General features: G+C 40.9%; 1 protein-coding gene across 2 annotated transcripts in view; it reads left to right on the top strand.

Annotated features, from left to right (window-relative positions):
* The window catches only part of LOC124260760 (proton-associated sugar transporter A-like), a 50,927-nt gene that overhangs the window by 11,756 nt on the left and 22,747 nt on the right, over nt 1-16,424 (top strand). Inside the window, exon 1 of one of the 2 annotated variants that reach the window (XM_046695074.1) lies at nt 6,743-7,345. The exons of the other annotated variant lie outside the window; for it this stretch is intronic. The gene's annotated coding sequence lies outside the window, so the exon portion shown is untranslated. Of the gene's footprint in view, nt 1-6,742; nt 7,346-16,424 lie in introns of those variants that run through there. 2 annotated transcript variants of the gene reach the window in all.

Here is a 16,424-nt window from a genome sequence, read left to right on the forward strand (position 1 = left end):
TACAGCATTTGACGATATAACGTCAGTATTAATGGTCCATTAGAATCCCCAGCTATTTTCATATCAAATATATTTAGGAAAATGGTTCCTGGTTGTAGCCCTCATCTCTGCTGCTTCTCATATTTAAAAGAAAGAAAACAGGGTCAGCTTCGCCAAGGTCCAATTCAAGGTATTGAGGACGTTGTGGAGCATATTCGATACCCACAACTTGATAGAAGACATGGTTTGATTGATATGGCTGATTGAGTTGGCTTACTGTAAGCTTATATTTATCATACATATCGCCAAATTCGAAACCCTTTGTAGTGAGTAGCCGCATCAACCGCAGATTAGCCGCAGACTTTTGCATTAACCATAGTGTGTCGGAACAGCTGTGTTCCTGACAGCAATGAAAAGTCTGGGAGGTACCAAACCAAAAGCACACAATAGGAGAGTGGGACAACTCTCCATTTTCTACGCGAATGCTTCTGATCACATTCCCACACATCTCTTACTTCGTTCATTAAACTAAAATACCTGCTTTTGTTCAGCGTCACGAATTGTCTGTTGATATCTCGTGACATCTTCCTTAGATTGATCAATGCTTGAAATTAAATCATTAAGCATGCCATCTTTTTTTGATAACTTCTCCACTATGTGTCTGTTCACAGATTGCAGTTGTTTTTGCCATCTATCAACATGGATGTCAGACGAGGCCCCTTCACTGATGCAACTTAAATTGTGTCGTTCAGTGTTGCATGTGGAACAAAGAGGACAGGAACTGTTACATCAATAGAGGAGTTAACCTTTCTGATGTAGAGGACATTGGTGAAACGAGGCACGTTTCACGTTCACGTAGGCCATTGTCTTGAGCACCTGATTTTCCGTGGTCCAATCATACAGTTTCTTCCCTCTATTCTGCCTTTTGAGCCAAGTGAATAAAAATATACTTTGGTGGATGATTGGGCAAGGTCGTTCTCTGGAGCTGACGTTAAATATTCACTCACTAGGTTCAGAAAGGGTGTCGAGTGGCACGATAGCTATAACTTTTCTCAATTGCTGTAATTCAAATCCAAAGTTCTGATTTCCTTCTTTTTCACGTTCAACATGAAGGCTTTCACTTTTGATCTTCAGCTGTGTCTTACCTTGTTCTGTAAAACATGACCACATTTATCATCTTATGTTGGAAATTTATTTTAACTCTGAAATAGTGATCTTTGATAAGCATTTAGTTAGGCACCACACTGTGGAAGAGGGTACACAGAAGTCAACATCCATTTCTCTCAAACATGTAGAGCCGTATGTCATTGTAGCTGTGTGGCTTACCTGGAACGGTGACTGTAGTCATGTACCGCATGTACTATCTAGTTGACTTTGTGCAGAACGTTATCTCCGGGACAAATCCAGGAAGAATCCTTGACCAGTGCTATCCGTGCTGCAATAACACACTACTATCTTCTTCTCAGTTGATTTAATTGCCTTCCTGGTCTGGCTTCTACATGAGTTCTTGATCTGCCCCTTATGAATGAAAAGAGAAATGCTCATTTGAAATAGCTGGAAACAAACTTAATAGTACGTGTTAGATAGATCGATCAAAGTACAAGCCCCTGCTTAATGGTGATAAGCAGAGGTCAGTCTACCGTCATGAATGTAACATGTGTTATATTTCGGATTACACGTCTCAGTAAAGTACAAATTATAGTAACAAAAGCACCAAAGACAATAGTGAGTTGGACAACTTGGTAAATGAGATGTAAGATGGACATTTCGAAGGCGAGGTCGCCAATCAGATATGTGCCTAAGGGGACAGACATTTCAACAACGATACAAATGTTTTCATTTGACATATATCAAAAGACGACAAGGCGACTCTATGCCCAGATGCGTCTGAGGCTGTATACGGGCTCATTCCAATTTTTTAACCGACTTTTCCAGGACTCCATCTGTATATTCTCGGTCGTATCATGACTGATTCAAACCCCCAAGCATTGCAAGACGGTGAAAAGCAGATCGAGCCAGAAAGCTGAACCTGCGCCGATTTGAAATGGCACTTGGCTTCTTTGACACTCTTTTTGGAACCATGCAGCAGTACAGAACCATTAACAAAATCAACATTGACATTGCGATTATATCCAACTTCCTTGGCTGTTGTATCAAATATGTGGAATGGGTTGTTTTCGTCATGAACCTCGGCATGAATTGCAAGAGAATCAGCGAACAAATGAATGTGTGCAAAAGTAAAATGCTGTGACGTAGAGCCTCCACGTTAACCACGCCCTCTCTGGTGAACTTATAAGAAGAGTAGGGGTAGTAGGATATATTATCTGACGTGATTTTTTTCCCGTGTAAGAGTGTGGGTACTCTGAATTCCGCGTCTAATTCAACTCCAAAAGAATGTGAAAAACGGTCACAACAAAAAAGTGTGTGTCTTTGACTTTAAATTGCGAGCATTCAGCTCTCAACTCTTGATTTTCTTTAGTCCACTTCCTCCCCTCCCCTTCCTATTTTTTCCTTCTATCTGAGACCTGCGTAATTTCATAATCTACAGGATTGAGATCCAGGATTTGGATCAGGGGTGCCTTTAACAGAAACGTAACCAGAATAAAAGATAAGTAAATCTAGCAGTCTGTCTCAATAATTACAGAATGTCATTGAAATTGTCGTGCAAGTATAGTTTGCACGTTGTGTCTGTGTGTGTGTGCGCGCGCGTGTGCGTGTGTGTGTGTATGTGTGTGTGTGGAAGGTAAGAGGGTAAATCCGGAGAGGTGCGTACCTTATTTTTGAAAGATGATGTTACTGAAACTGACATAATAATGATAATAATATGTGTGTCTATAATGCGCTGAATTCCACCATAAAGCATGCGCAAAGCGCTACATATTTACAAATATTTACAAAGCAAAGGTTATGCTAGAACGAGGGTAAAATAGTTTGGAAAGTTAAGTTATAGATTGTAATATTTTCTGAAAAGATGGGTTTTCAGGGATCTTTTGAGTTCAATTTTTGGAGCTCGTATATAGAGTGGAATAATACTGAGCTGGTAGGTTCAGTCGGGAGACTCAGGCACCATTGAATTCCTGGAAGGATTCTGGCTCGTATGATGGTCACACTTGGTAGGCAAGACTCAGGACCTTGAGTCTGAGTCTTAAGAACAAGCGTTGTTTAAAGTGAAAAAATAAACTCCCAATTAACACCGGGTTTGGTTTGTGTGCTCCAAAAACCATCGAACAAGGTCCAGCAAGACATAATATCTTTCCAACAACACTATTTTACAACCCAGCAGGTTTATGGATGTGATCTTTGCATTAATTGTTTTGTCTAGAACCGTCAAATGACGAGACAATTCCACCATCAACAGTGTTGACGCGCAGCGTGTGACATCACTTCAGCAGCACGGTGGTTTTATGGCCTCATTGCTAGCCTGCAGTGACCAGAATTGTTTCTGTCTGGAAACTGTTATTTCAGATCGAAATGAGCTGAAATGGGTTTTAACGTAGTGTTCAAGATTATCGCATTTTTATAGTGTGTGTGCTCATGTGTTTGGATGCTTGTGCTGGTTTGGACAGATGCCTGTTATATAGAGCTAGCCTACTACGATTCCTACCGCAGCTTAATAAGGATCCCCAACTGAGACACAGTACCCGCCGACCTTCCGCGCTCAGGAAAGAGCTTCTGTCCACCAGACCAGTCTATTGAAGACGTTTCTTAAAGGGGGACTGTGGTCAACGGTCTTGAAGGATGCATGTTCAGACTTCGTTAAGACATTATAGTGAGTCATGTCTCTTTGTAATTGATGTAACTGTAAACTGCCCGAATGATATTATTATTAAAACGGGAGTGAACGGATAAATGAGATATTCGAGGTGGTATCAAATGCATAATTCAAATTTATTGAGGAAGTGGTAAATTTCAAATTACATACATACTCGTTGAAATAACTTGTTAATGTAAATACTTACCTGTTATCATGAATAATAGGATCGTTAGATTTTCTGAAACGATTAGCATCTACTTCGTAAGGACGCAATTGTCGCTTATACAGAATGACTTTACATCATAGGTTTATCAAATGGACAGCAGAAAAGGCCTATATAACTACATGTGCATGATGAAAATACATACGAAGCAAGCATGACAACTGACATGTCAGAACTGTCATGTCTATCGCGCCAGAACATGGTGGTGTCAACCGTGATTTCTTTAGAACTAAATGTTGCTAATGTTCATTGGTTCTTAGGGGAATAGATGTTTACATAATGCAGTCTTTTTATTTTACATTTGAGCATATTCATGTATAACGGACGGGTCGTTATGTATTCAACCAACTGTAAACAATAATCGACCTGATGCAGTCGATGTCGAATTGAATTTAGAGGTATCAAATCTACTTAAAAACATATGCTTATCGCATATCAACACAGTCGGTGTCAAATGAAACAACAGGTATCAAATCTGACATTGAACCTCTGAATTGAAAACTGAATCTGTTTATCTCCTAATGGTCACACATTAATGTATCCAGTCGTGACAGGAATTTATCTTCGACCATCTGAATTGAAAACATAACTATAATTACCCCCTGAATATTGCCCATGAGTGCAGTCGGTATTTAATGGGATTTACAGGTATCAAATTTTCAAACCATCTTATCTAAAACAGAAAATACGTATCTCCTGAATTCACAAAAGAGAGTATCTAAATCTCTAAAATGTGCCAAACATGTATCATATGTTAAGAATTACGGCGTGTATACTTATTATCAAAACAAAGGTCCTTCGATCGTGACCGAGACAAAGGAGTGTTTATTTTTGCTTAGTACTGTATGTAACAAAGCACTGACAGCTTTGTGACTTTTGAACACAGTCAATAGTTGCCAATAGTACTAAAACAAATCTGGGTCAATTGGACTTGATGAGGTTGCACTTCTTGGGTATTGACAAGGAGGGTTGATAATAATGAAACCCGATCAATGAGACCTTCGTATGTGCTGGAGAATAATTGTGATGGTCATACCTACTACACGGCGGAATCAATGTACTGTTCTGGAAGGAGGTCGCCATCACTGACAGCGAAGAACAAACCGCCTTTAACAACATGACATTCGATGTGATTCACTCCGCTGGATAGGGGCCGGCGGGATTAGATAGTGGTTAAAGTGTTCACTTCCCCACATGGCTGCAATGTGTGAAGTCCATAGCGGGTGTCCCTTGCCATAATATTGCTAGAATATTGCTAAAAGGGCATAAAACAGTACTCATTCTGATAACCCGGACAGATCATTGGCGTGTTCTTTTGTGTCCCAATCTATATTTCAAATCATAAGAGTTGATTCGGACAAGAACATGAACATACGATTATTAATTACTCTCAAATGTTGGTGGTACCATGTGTTGGAGAAACAGTTTTCAGCAGTTAATCAGCACTAGGGGTATTTGCCCTGACATATTCTGATGTTTCTTTTATTAGCTTCCTATTCTGTTAGACGAATGTTAAGACAGTGAAATCACTATCAAGCACTTATTGAATCGACGGATTTTCCTTTCATCGACCCCATTACTATTTCACATGTACCTTATGGATTTCATTGCGTGGAAAACCTCAAGATCGTTACGTGAAAAATATATGAAGTGGCCCAAACAAGCGAGCGGGGGTGGAATAGCAAAGCTGATAGAGATGCGATCGTCATAAAGAAGACTCAGGTTTGAACCCTACGTGGCCCAGTGGATTAAGCGCCTCCCCGAAGAGCACAAGGTCGGTGTTTCGATTCCCGGTTGCGTCATACCAAAGAGTTTAGCGTGTGGCATTAAGGGAATATAACAAAATATTATTCACACAAGGAACAGACGTTAGATAGAGGTTCGATAATGGTTTTTACTTTAACTTTGACTGGTGTCTTGCATTAACGGAATCTAACAAAATATCATTCACACAGCGAACAGTCGTCAGATATCAACCTTTCTAGAGTTTCCCGATAATTTTATTCCACACACATAGGGGCGGTGGGGTAGCCTAGTGGTTAAAGCGTTCGCTCGTCACGCCGAAGACCGGGTTCGATTTCCCTCATGGGTACAATGTGTGAATCCCTTTTCTGGTGTTGCCCGCCGTGATATTGCTGGAATGTTGCTAAAAGCGGAGTAAAACCATACTCAGTCAGTCAGCCAGTATTCCACACACATGGGAAATCTATGTGTGTACTTTATATAACATAGGTAATACTGACTCTTCATGGGGAGATATCATGAGTAATTAGCAATCATTACTAACTGCCAACCCTCTCAACGCCGAGATTGCGCATACACTGAACCAGGTTGCCGCTCTGCATGGTACAATGGCTATCGGCAGTCAGATGAACCTCTCACCCACCCTCGCTCTTTGCTGCTGCTCTCTGCCCTCGCGAGTGTGCCTCCGCCTGCTAATCTCACAAACATCGTCATTTCTACCTGCCTGATTTAATCTTCAATCTCATCATCAGGGATAAATTGCTTCCGATCCGTTGCTTTCTATGAATTATGGGCCTGACTCCCCCAACAACAGATGAAATATGACATTATTCTACATAAAGCATTTCAAGTCGTCTGCTCGACGTGTGCGATTTGGCGCGCTTTCTCTCACCTCCAAGTCAGCCCAACTGATCAATCAAAGCACAGGCTCAATGAAAGCTTTGATTCGATTCTCAGCTCGTCGCTATCAAAGCGAGAGGATAATTATGTCTGTCGTAAGGCAGGGGTTTATCAATAAAACAATCTGTTCCTTGGCGTGAAGACTGTGGTGGACCGTCCACGTCCACAGCTTGCCCCACCGACCTGAGCAACACGACGTCGTGCAAACCGATGACAACATTGCCCGTGCCTAATGAAGTGATCCCGGTCTCTCCATCGACAGGAAGACAAGCAGTGGAATTATTCATAGAACAGAATCGCTTTAAAGAGGACCCTATTAAGGATCGTGTGGATTGAAGCGACACATTTGCAGGAGGAGTCTGATCTGAAGGTGGATTTTCAGTGGGTATTATCACATTGAGGCGGGACTCTGAGAAAGTTTACGCTGACACACACAACGGGAGAGGAATCAGCCAATTTGTTTTAGGAAACCACCACCATATATTTCAAATAACCGGTCTTTTTTCAAGCTGCAATATATAGCCTGGCAGGATTGTCACTTGGAACTTTTGTCTCAGTTGAGGAGGAGGACTGTTCAGCATCGTCACTAACATCAGGTCAGGAGTCACTGACTGTGATACAATTTGCTTAACTAATGGGAGATATACCACAGTTTCAAATACAAAGAACTCACGTGTAATACACGGACATGGAGGTGACAACGCAGCACTAAAAGCCGCAGAAGGAATTACAGTCTGGCAATACTGGTAAGTTCCCCAGTTTATTCCATGGCTATTGTGCTGTTAATATCACTAACCATTAAATGTGGAAGTATAGATAATACGAAACTCGGTTTGTCATTATTGCGAATGAATAATTGATGACGTTAAGCTGTACGTACATCAGCAATTATTGATTGTGTTTGTGTATCTATACAGGATGATTAAATACTCTCGTTTGTACATTTGATGCGGTGACATTTCAACCGAGACTCTATTAACTTACACAATATGTGTCTAAAGTCAGACACGGCTGTGTCGAACTTCGATGAGTCGAAATTTGCGGTTGTTTCGAATCTAAGATTACTCGAAGTATTTACCTTAGTGTTTGAACTTATATACACAAGGAGAGAGAGAGAGAGAGAGAGAGAGAGAGAGAGAGAGAGAGAGAGAGAGAGAGAGAGAGAGAGAGAGAGAGAGAGAGAGAGAGAGAGAGAGAGAGAGAGAGAGAGAGAGAGAGAGAGATGTGGGTAACGGTTGCTGGCGCTACGCTAGGTCGTGCGTACCATTCGCGCGAACACCTGGTGTCATCACCGATTTCAGAGATCCATTGATATCCTTTTCAACACAATGGTGCCAAATACCCCCGGAGGAAAATGTCTCTGTTGATCATCGAGACTAGTCTGTCTCTGGTGTTATATATTTCCACGTAGATCCGACACATCAAGTTATTAAGCATATCATATGTCCAAAAGTAGTGTCACATATTTCCATAGATAGAATCTATACCAATGCAACTGACATGCAATATATCTCTAAAACGGTAAACCAATGTGTCCACGTGCATGTTGGTCAATAAAGTGAAACTGTTATATATCAAAGTGTATATCATGCGCTGAAAGTAGATTAAACATCCAGATTAGTTGTATCAGTGAATAAAGCATTGAATAATCCAATCCAATAATCCAATCCAATCCAAACGTGTGATAAAATCGGAATCGTTGAAAGGACCGTGCTTCCAGCATAGACTTCTGAGAGGGTGCTACTGTAAAGTGGTAGGCAACAAACACACCTTTCCCCAAATCGTGGCGCTTGGTGCCGATATGGCAGGACATGATTACATTTTGCCATGACTGATTTGGAGTGATCTAGGTATACCATTTCCAATTGTTTTGCCTTATACTCCAAGTGGATTCTATTTCGTCGGCGCTGACGTTCCACGTGTTACATTTATATGGCACTGCTGTGTTTCCATGCTATAAATTCTATGTGAACTACGTGTATCTATAGTGACAGAAACCATGTTGTCGATTTTAGTTGACATTTGTAACGTATCAAGAGCATAGTTCTTTAACGTATTCACCAATTCTGTCATGGCCTGTCATTCAAAACTAAGAGTTATACCTTCAGATTGTTTTTCACAGTTAATAAATCATAAACACTTTCCTACTACTCAAAATATGTTAAGGACCATCCGATCATTTCATCCCATAACTGGTTCACTATTGAAACATTATCGTTCCAATAGTAGAATCGGGTGTTCCTTAATTGTGTTTGAGTAGTATATGTGTTGTCAGTACACGTCTTTGGCTTGTGATAATTAATTAGCACCATCATTTCAGTCAGTATAAAACGTGTGAATAATATCTACAATATAGAATAATGATAGAGACCTGATTTTTGAAGATATGGACACATTCCGATAGGAACGTAAAAACAGATGGCTGCATTATTCAGTGTAGCACTCCTGTTGCCGAGATCTATCGATTCATTTCCTTAAACTACAAGCTGGAAGAAATAAACTATTTTTTTTCAAGACTGAAGGTTTCTATATATAATTCCCTCTGATGCGTCTTTATCACAGGCATTGAATATTTGTGTACTTACTTCATTTTAAAGGGATATAATAATGTTTCGTGTGATAATTTCGTTATTGAACTTAAAAAATACAGGTCAAGATAACTCACAAAGGGGTGATTTAGAACAAAAATCTCCTTCTCACAGAACATGTTTTCGTCCTAACTCCAACCAACATTTAATTATATCCATTATAGACTGGATCTGTAAACAAGTTTGCGAGAACGGCAACAGTCAGCATAACCCTATATAAAGAATTGGCGAAAGAGGTCATGTGGTTTTATTGAGAAAAAAGGGAAATTTAAGATCAAATGTTTACATCTGTTGCAAGCTGACAATTCTGCCAGCAAAGCCCACATCCCTAGTATATGGTTTTGGTAGTCAATCAGTTTCGTTCACCCATGTACACAGATCTTGAGAGCGAAACATCTCGACATCTCACATTTGTTGCGGGGGCGATGGGGATAGCCCAGTGGATAAAGCGTTCGCTCGTCACGCCGAAGACCTGGGTTCGATTCCCCACAAGGGTACAATGTTTTAAGCCCATGTCTTGTGTCCCCCGCAGCTGTATTGCTGGAATATTGCTAAAAGCAGCGTAAAACCTACTCACCTGATGCACTGACTTCGTATTATCAACAAAAACGTTCACTAATTTCAGTGAGACTAAAGAAACTGAAATCATCAAAGCAAGTTAAATGTCACCAACTGCGTATTGTTCTCATGTATTGAATAAACGTGTCTCATCTTTTCCCTGTTGGGAATATTATATCTCCTCGACAACGTGTTCTACTCTCAAAATAGAAAAGCGAATATGTTGACATTTGATGCAACTATTTTGCTTTCCTACTTCAGCTGTTTGCGTCAATGAGATAAAGGCTTTGAGGTGATGACAAGGTACCAATACCTTCACTGCCGTTGGTGCCAATCCAAACAGGCTCCTACTGCTAAGACGATGGTTCATTCCATACTTTAACACTGACTTATGACATTCGAGGCGCTCTGATCGTGGTGTGATCTTGGGCGTGGTATTACATCAAGCGTCTTCCTATACACTTTTTGTTCAACAAAGCGAAAATATACACTCTCGAAGTAGCTCGTGTCTTCTAAATTTCATTCTTAAAATACAACTCTGTAATCCTCACTTTGAAGTGCCCCCTTTGATAGCGGAATATCAAAACAGCTTCAATGCTCATTAGACACTGGATAGCTGCTCCTAACCCTTCAATCAATCACTATATGACGGCAAAGGAGCTCGCAATCTGTCTAAGAGGGCATTTAGCTTAAAGGGAAAACACCTTTTGTGATACCATTAGCACCCAATAGAAGATCTTAGTAAGATGCTTAGAGAACAAAACGCGAGACAATCAGCCTGGTAGCTGGTCATAGTGGGAACCTCACAAAGCATCAAACCGGCGACCACCTTTTGTTGCTGGCAGACACAACATACAGCAAAGGTGAATGTTCCTCTGTCTTGAAGAATTGGTCGTCATGTCTAATAAGCTTGTGTATACACAGTATTAATGGTTATCCTCTAACCAAAACAGAATTTACTCCTTGAGTAATGACATACCTCCTCACAACGCTGTCTTAATAAATGTAAACGAGGAGCCGGTATGTTTTCAATTGGTCTTGGACCCGTGAAGATCTGGGTTAGAATTGGTCTTCAGCAACCCATGCTTGTCGTAAGAGACGACTCATGGGATCCGATGGTCAGGCTCGATGACTTGGTTGACACATGTCATCGTATCCCAATTGCGATGCTGTTGATGTTGATCACAGGATTGTCTGGTCCAGACTCGGTTATTTACAAACCGCCGCCATATAGCTGAAATATTACTGTGTGCGGCGTTAAACAACAAAGAAACGCACACCAATTGGTCTTACACCTCAACATACCAAAAGTAGACAACGTTCACCTTTAGGGACCATTTTGTTTTCCGGGAGAAGGCATAAGAATTAACTCCGGGAAAAATGTAAGGGATTTGATAATCGAAATTGCTAAAATATTGAAATAATAATTATTAAAAACAGTCGCTCGAGCACTGCAAGCTTAAGGTGAAAAAACACTCGGATACCCGTATCAAACACATCATCGTGGAATACCATATGATTTCGTAGTTTCAGATATAGCATCATCATGGAATACCATATGATTTCGTTGTGTTTCAGTTTTAGCTTCCGTCAAAAGTGTCTGTATACTCTGATTTGCTTAGCAGTGTATATTTGCAAACATTTCATCGCCACGAACATCATCCCGGATTCGTATAAGATAGGCTGCCATGTTATGCTGAAATAAAAAAAGTTCAATTTGACGGTAATCAAAGCTCATTTACCAGATACATGCTCCTTCTGCACCTTTAACGATGTTCAGGACATCAGCAATGGAATCTGAATTCTTTCTTGTATGTGACATGCTTTTCTAGGCATATGTATTCTGTAAGTAAAGCAAACATAGTTTTTAATATGTTCAGATATTAGTATGCGGTGTATTAATCTTGGAACAAACGTCAGTTTCTTATATGACTGCCTTTCGTTGAGTAGTTCCTTGGAGAGTGCTTTGATCACGCCCTGAGTAATTTGTCCCTTTGTGTAAACATAAAATATGTTCGTATCGTGTCCGGATAGATCACCGTAACATTTCTGTAATTTGGAAATAAAAGTTAGATTTATTTTCATCAAGATAAATGAGAGTGAGTAAGTGAGTTTGGTTTTACGCCGCTTTTAGTAATATACCAGCTATATCACGGCGGGGGACACCAGAAATGGGTTCACACATTGATAGCTCAGTTGACCAAAGCGCCACAGAGCTACGTCCCTTAGGTGCGATAGGATTAGGTAATGGTGGTTCGAATCTTCGATTCTGTCTGGTTTTGTTTGTCATCCTCTTTACATGATTGATAGAAACATTGATGTTATTTATAGGGCATCGATGGCTCAGTTGACCAAAGCGCCACAGAGTCACGTCCCTTAGGTGCGATAGGAGTCGGTAATGGTGGTTCGAATCTTCGATTCTGTCTGGGTTTGTTTGTCATCCTCTTTACATGATTGATAGAAACATTGATGTTATTTATAGGGCATCGATGGCTCAGTTGACCAAAGCGCCACAGAGTCACGTCCCTTAGGTGCGATAGGAGTCGGTAATGGTGGTTCGAATCCTCGATTTTGTCTGGTTTTGTTTCCAGGTTTGTTTACATCATACAATTTGAGTGAGTTCGATTTTACTCCGCTTTTAGCAATGTTCCAGCAAATATCACGGTGGGGACACCAGAAATTGGCTTCACACATTGTACCCATGTAGGGAATCGAACCCGGCTCTTCGGCGTGATAAGCCAACGCTTTAACCACTAGGCTACCCCACCGCCCCTTACCATTTGAGGAATGTTCTGGTTTCAGCAAGGTGGCGATAACGCCATACACCTGCCGAAGACCCAAGGTCAATTGGGTACAATGTATGAAGCCCATTTCTGGTGTCCCCTGCAAAATGCGGCATAAAACCAAACTAGCTCACTCGGTCATCATCCCACAATCTGACAGGCCGTGATGTAACCGAAATACAGCTCCACCCTGTGTTATAACAAACTCGCTGTTCCTTGTAAGCCTGCGGGAATCAAAACATATTATATTACTCACGGAAGCCGTCTTATTTGTACAGTCATACCAGATTTCTGTCGATTACTTTAACCGAGCACCTCTCACGTTTAAAATATTTACAAGTATGCATGACACGACACTTCACAAGGGTCATGCGAGTCCTCCTCAGCTTCTCTCCCATCCTCGTGGGAACGTTTCGGCCAAATACGAATTGCAATACTTCCGGGACGCTCGCTGCAACACTAAAACACGAAATAGTAGAATTCAATCGATGGTGTCCTATTCCCATCAATTACATTGTTATCGAGCTACCCTATTGGTAATTGTTTTCTAGGTTGTTTTATTGTCATCGGAACAAGCCGACGTCTCGTTGTTTGGCTATATTTCCCCGCTGCGATCTAATCCAGCTTATGGAAAGAGGAAAAACATGCATTTGAAATCTTTAAGCAAACATGAACGGGTCGTGAATGTTGAAAGGCAGCAAGGAAATGGTTTATCGGCGGATATTTTAAATGTCATGTGGAACAGGAGTGAATCTGAATGAGTTAGATGGAATGAGACACAGGAATACAGCGACATTACATAAGCGGATCAAGTCAGCAGTGTGTGTGTGTGTGTGTGTGTGTGTGTGTTCCTTGTTTAACGCCATATTTGATTAATATTTATGCTATGTAACAGCGGTCTGTCTATAATCGAGTCTAGACCAGACTGTGCAGGGGTTGATGTTACAAACAGCAGCCCCGGCCGCTTTTTGAAACGTTATAGAAGATACCAGCTACCCATATCGCCACTCAACCACCGCTCCTTGAAATTGAGTTATTTTTTAAACGTCTTTGATTCAGTACATATTGATTGAGGTGCAAAACAGAGTGTAACGAGTTTTTTAGCATTAATTGAACATTGAAAGAACTGTGCTAACTTTGATTTGTCTGTTTAACCATCTCACATTCCTACAACATTCTGGAAAAGTTAGGTAATATTATTAAAAAATAATGTTAAAATTAATCTGGTTCAGTGAAGACTGGGGTAAGAAATGGATTTGCAACCACACCTCACCTTAAACAAATTATATTTTAAACAATCAAAGCATGTAGAACTATTCTGTGGGTACTGAGAGCCACACACAAAGACACATACGGACGCACACATACACAATCACACACACAAACACAGACGTATGCAGTCGCATGCACACACAGATACACACATACACAGACGGAGAGCCACACACATACAGGGAGGGAGAGACACATTTACAAATAGAGAGAGACCCACATACACAGAAAGACACACACACACACACACACACAATCACACATACACAAACGTATACAGTCACATATATATGCCATATATACACACATACACAATCACACACAAAGAAACACAGACACATAAATTCACATACACAAAGATGCACACATATAGAGACACAGACTAACGCTTAGTCTCTGAATAGACAGAATTTCGATAGTAACAAACAAACCCATTTAAATTGAAAAGGAGCCCAAGGCAGACCACAAATTATTCAGAACCTGAGGAAATCTAGACTTGCTTCATTAAGGGCTTTAGCAGAGAGGGCTAGGCAGTAGAGTAAATAATGTGGTCCAGACAGACTAACAGAAACAGAGAGCCACACAAATATACAGAAACAGAGAGCCACACACATACAGAGTCGAGAGATCGGTGGAGACTCTCATACAAATAGATATACACAGAAAGACGAACACACACACACACACACACACACACACACACACACATACACAGAGAGAACACTGAGAGAGGGATGCTATTTGCCACCTTTCCACATAAAGAATGGCAGTCCCTCGAGTCACCCCTCTCTCAAAGCAAGCGTTACGAGTCTGCTATGCGAGAGCAACTAAAGTTGCCCCGAGTTACCACAGACAAATTATAACCGACCGCTCTATTAATTCAGTGGAAAGAGATCGACACATCTAACCCACGTTCATTGTCGTGTCATAGTCAACAGCGACATCCGTGGGCCGACTCACTGATGCAACCTTTAGACCCATACCACGCAGTGTCTCGTGTAGCTATAAAGCACTGTCTTGTCACAATGACCGTGGAGTACTAGCTTCAAGCATGCCGAGCTAAATCTGGACGCACTGTCAATTAGGTAACATGTGCAACAAAGCAGTGGAAAGATAACACTCCCTCAGCACAAACTGTCTGGTTGTCATTACGTGTTTCAATATCAGATATATGGGCTTGTTGAACCACTGGGTAAGGTATATCAAGCTCGAAGACACTAATGTTAACAGATGGGCGAGTATCTTCGTGTGTCCGGCTTCTAGTCGCAAAACATGATAACATTCATTTTATTTTGGTCAATGAATCAGACTGGTGAAACCGTGTCTCTAAACATGATATATATGACTGAGTGTAATGGTGAAACCGTGTCTCTAAACAAGATATATATGACTGAGTGTAATGTGAAACCGTGTCTCTAAACATGATATATATGACTGAGTGTAATGGTGAAACCGTGTCTCTAAACATGATATATATGACTAAGTGTAATGGTGAAACCGTGTCTCTAAACATGATATATATGACTGAGTGTAATGGTGAAACCGTGTCTCTAAACATGATATATATGACTGAGTGTAATGGTGAAACTGTGTCTCTAAACATGATATATATGACTGAGTGTAATGGTGAAACCGTGTCTCAAAACATGATATATATGACTGTGTGTAATGGAAGGATACAAGGCAAATCTTGTCACACAAATGATGCTCCGCTTTTGGCAAATTGGCAGACTCAGCAAATTTGAATTATGTTGCATATGTTATATTTGGGATTACACTTTCTTAGTAAAGTGCAGATTCTAGTACTTTTGGGGGTTGAATCTCATTCGGAATTCGAACCCACACCCTCAGAGTCAGGCACCTAATCGCCAGCACACAAAGTCGAGTTCATCGGAATGGTGAGCGTCTGTGGCATGCTCGTCCCACATTTAGCACACATGCCGTTATAGGACGTTAAGTTCACATGCAGTGATATGAAGTGAGGAATGCCCTCATATGACATTCCTTTTTAATCGAAGTGATATGACCTCCAGCTAACATAAAATGCACTGTATGAAACTTACACGACATGACGTTACGATCTAACCTTGTTTTGTGTATTTGTTGTTTAACGCCGCGCTCAGCAATATTCCAGCTTTATGTCTGTAAATAATCGATTCTGGAACAGACATTCCAGTGATCAACATCATGAGCATTGATCTACGCAATCGGGATACGACATGTTTCAACCAAGTCAGCGAGCCTGACCACCCGTTAGTCGCCTCTTAGGACAAGCATGGATTGCTGAAGACAAATTCTAACCCAGATCTTCACGGGTTGTAATGAGACATGACATTTACAATTACCGAACGCTTTGATGAACTTATTTACATTCATTGGTAAGCGTGGCCTGGAGGTAACGACATTAAAGATATTGATTATTCTTGATTCCGTAGATGTTGATTGCGACGTCCGTCATACGGTCTTCCTTTAGCAAAGTGACCCTAGTGTACTCATTGTCAAGGAAGGGCCAACATAGGGATCAAACGGAATCGAGAGAAATTGAAAGTTTACAGCTCGGGGAAGCCGCTGTTCAAGTAATATCCCCCTACAGGAACATAAACCCACGTTTTTGTCCAGTGTGT

The sequence above is a fragment of the Haliotis rubra genome, unplaced genomic scaffold (genome assembly GCF_003918875.1).
Source record: "Haliotis rubra isolate DU_JTF1 unplaced genomic scaffold, ASM391887v1 Scf773, whole genome shotgun sequence".
In the NCBI taxonomy this organism is placed as follows: domain Eukaryota; kingdom Metazoa; phylum Mollusca; class Gastropoda; order Lepetellida; family Haliotidae; genus Haliotis; species Haliotis rubra.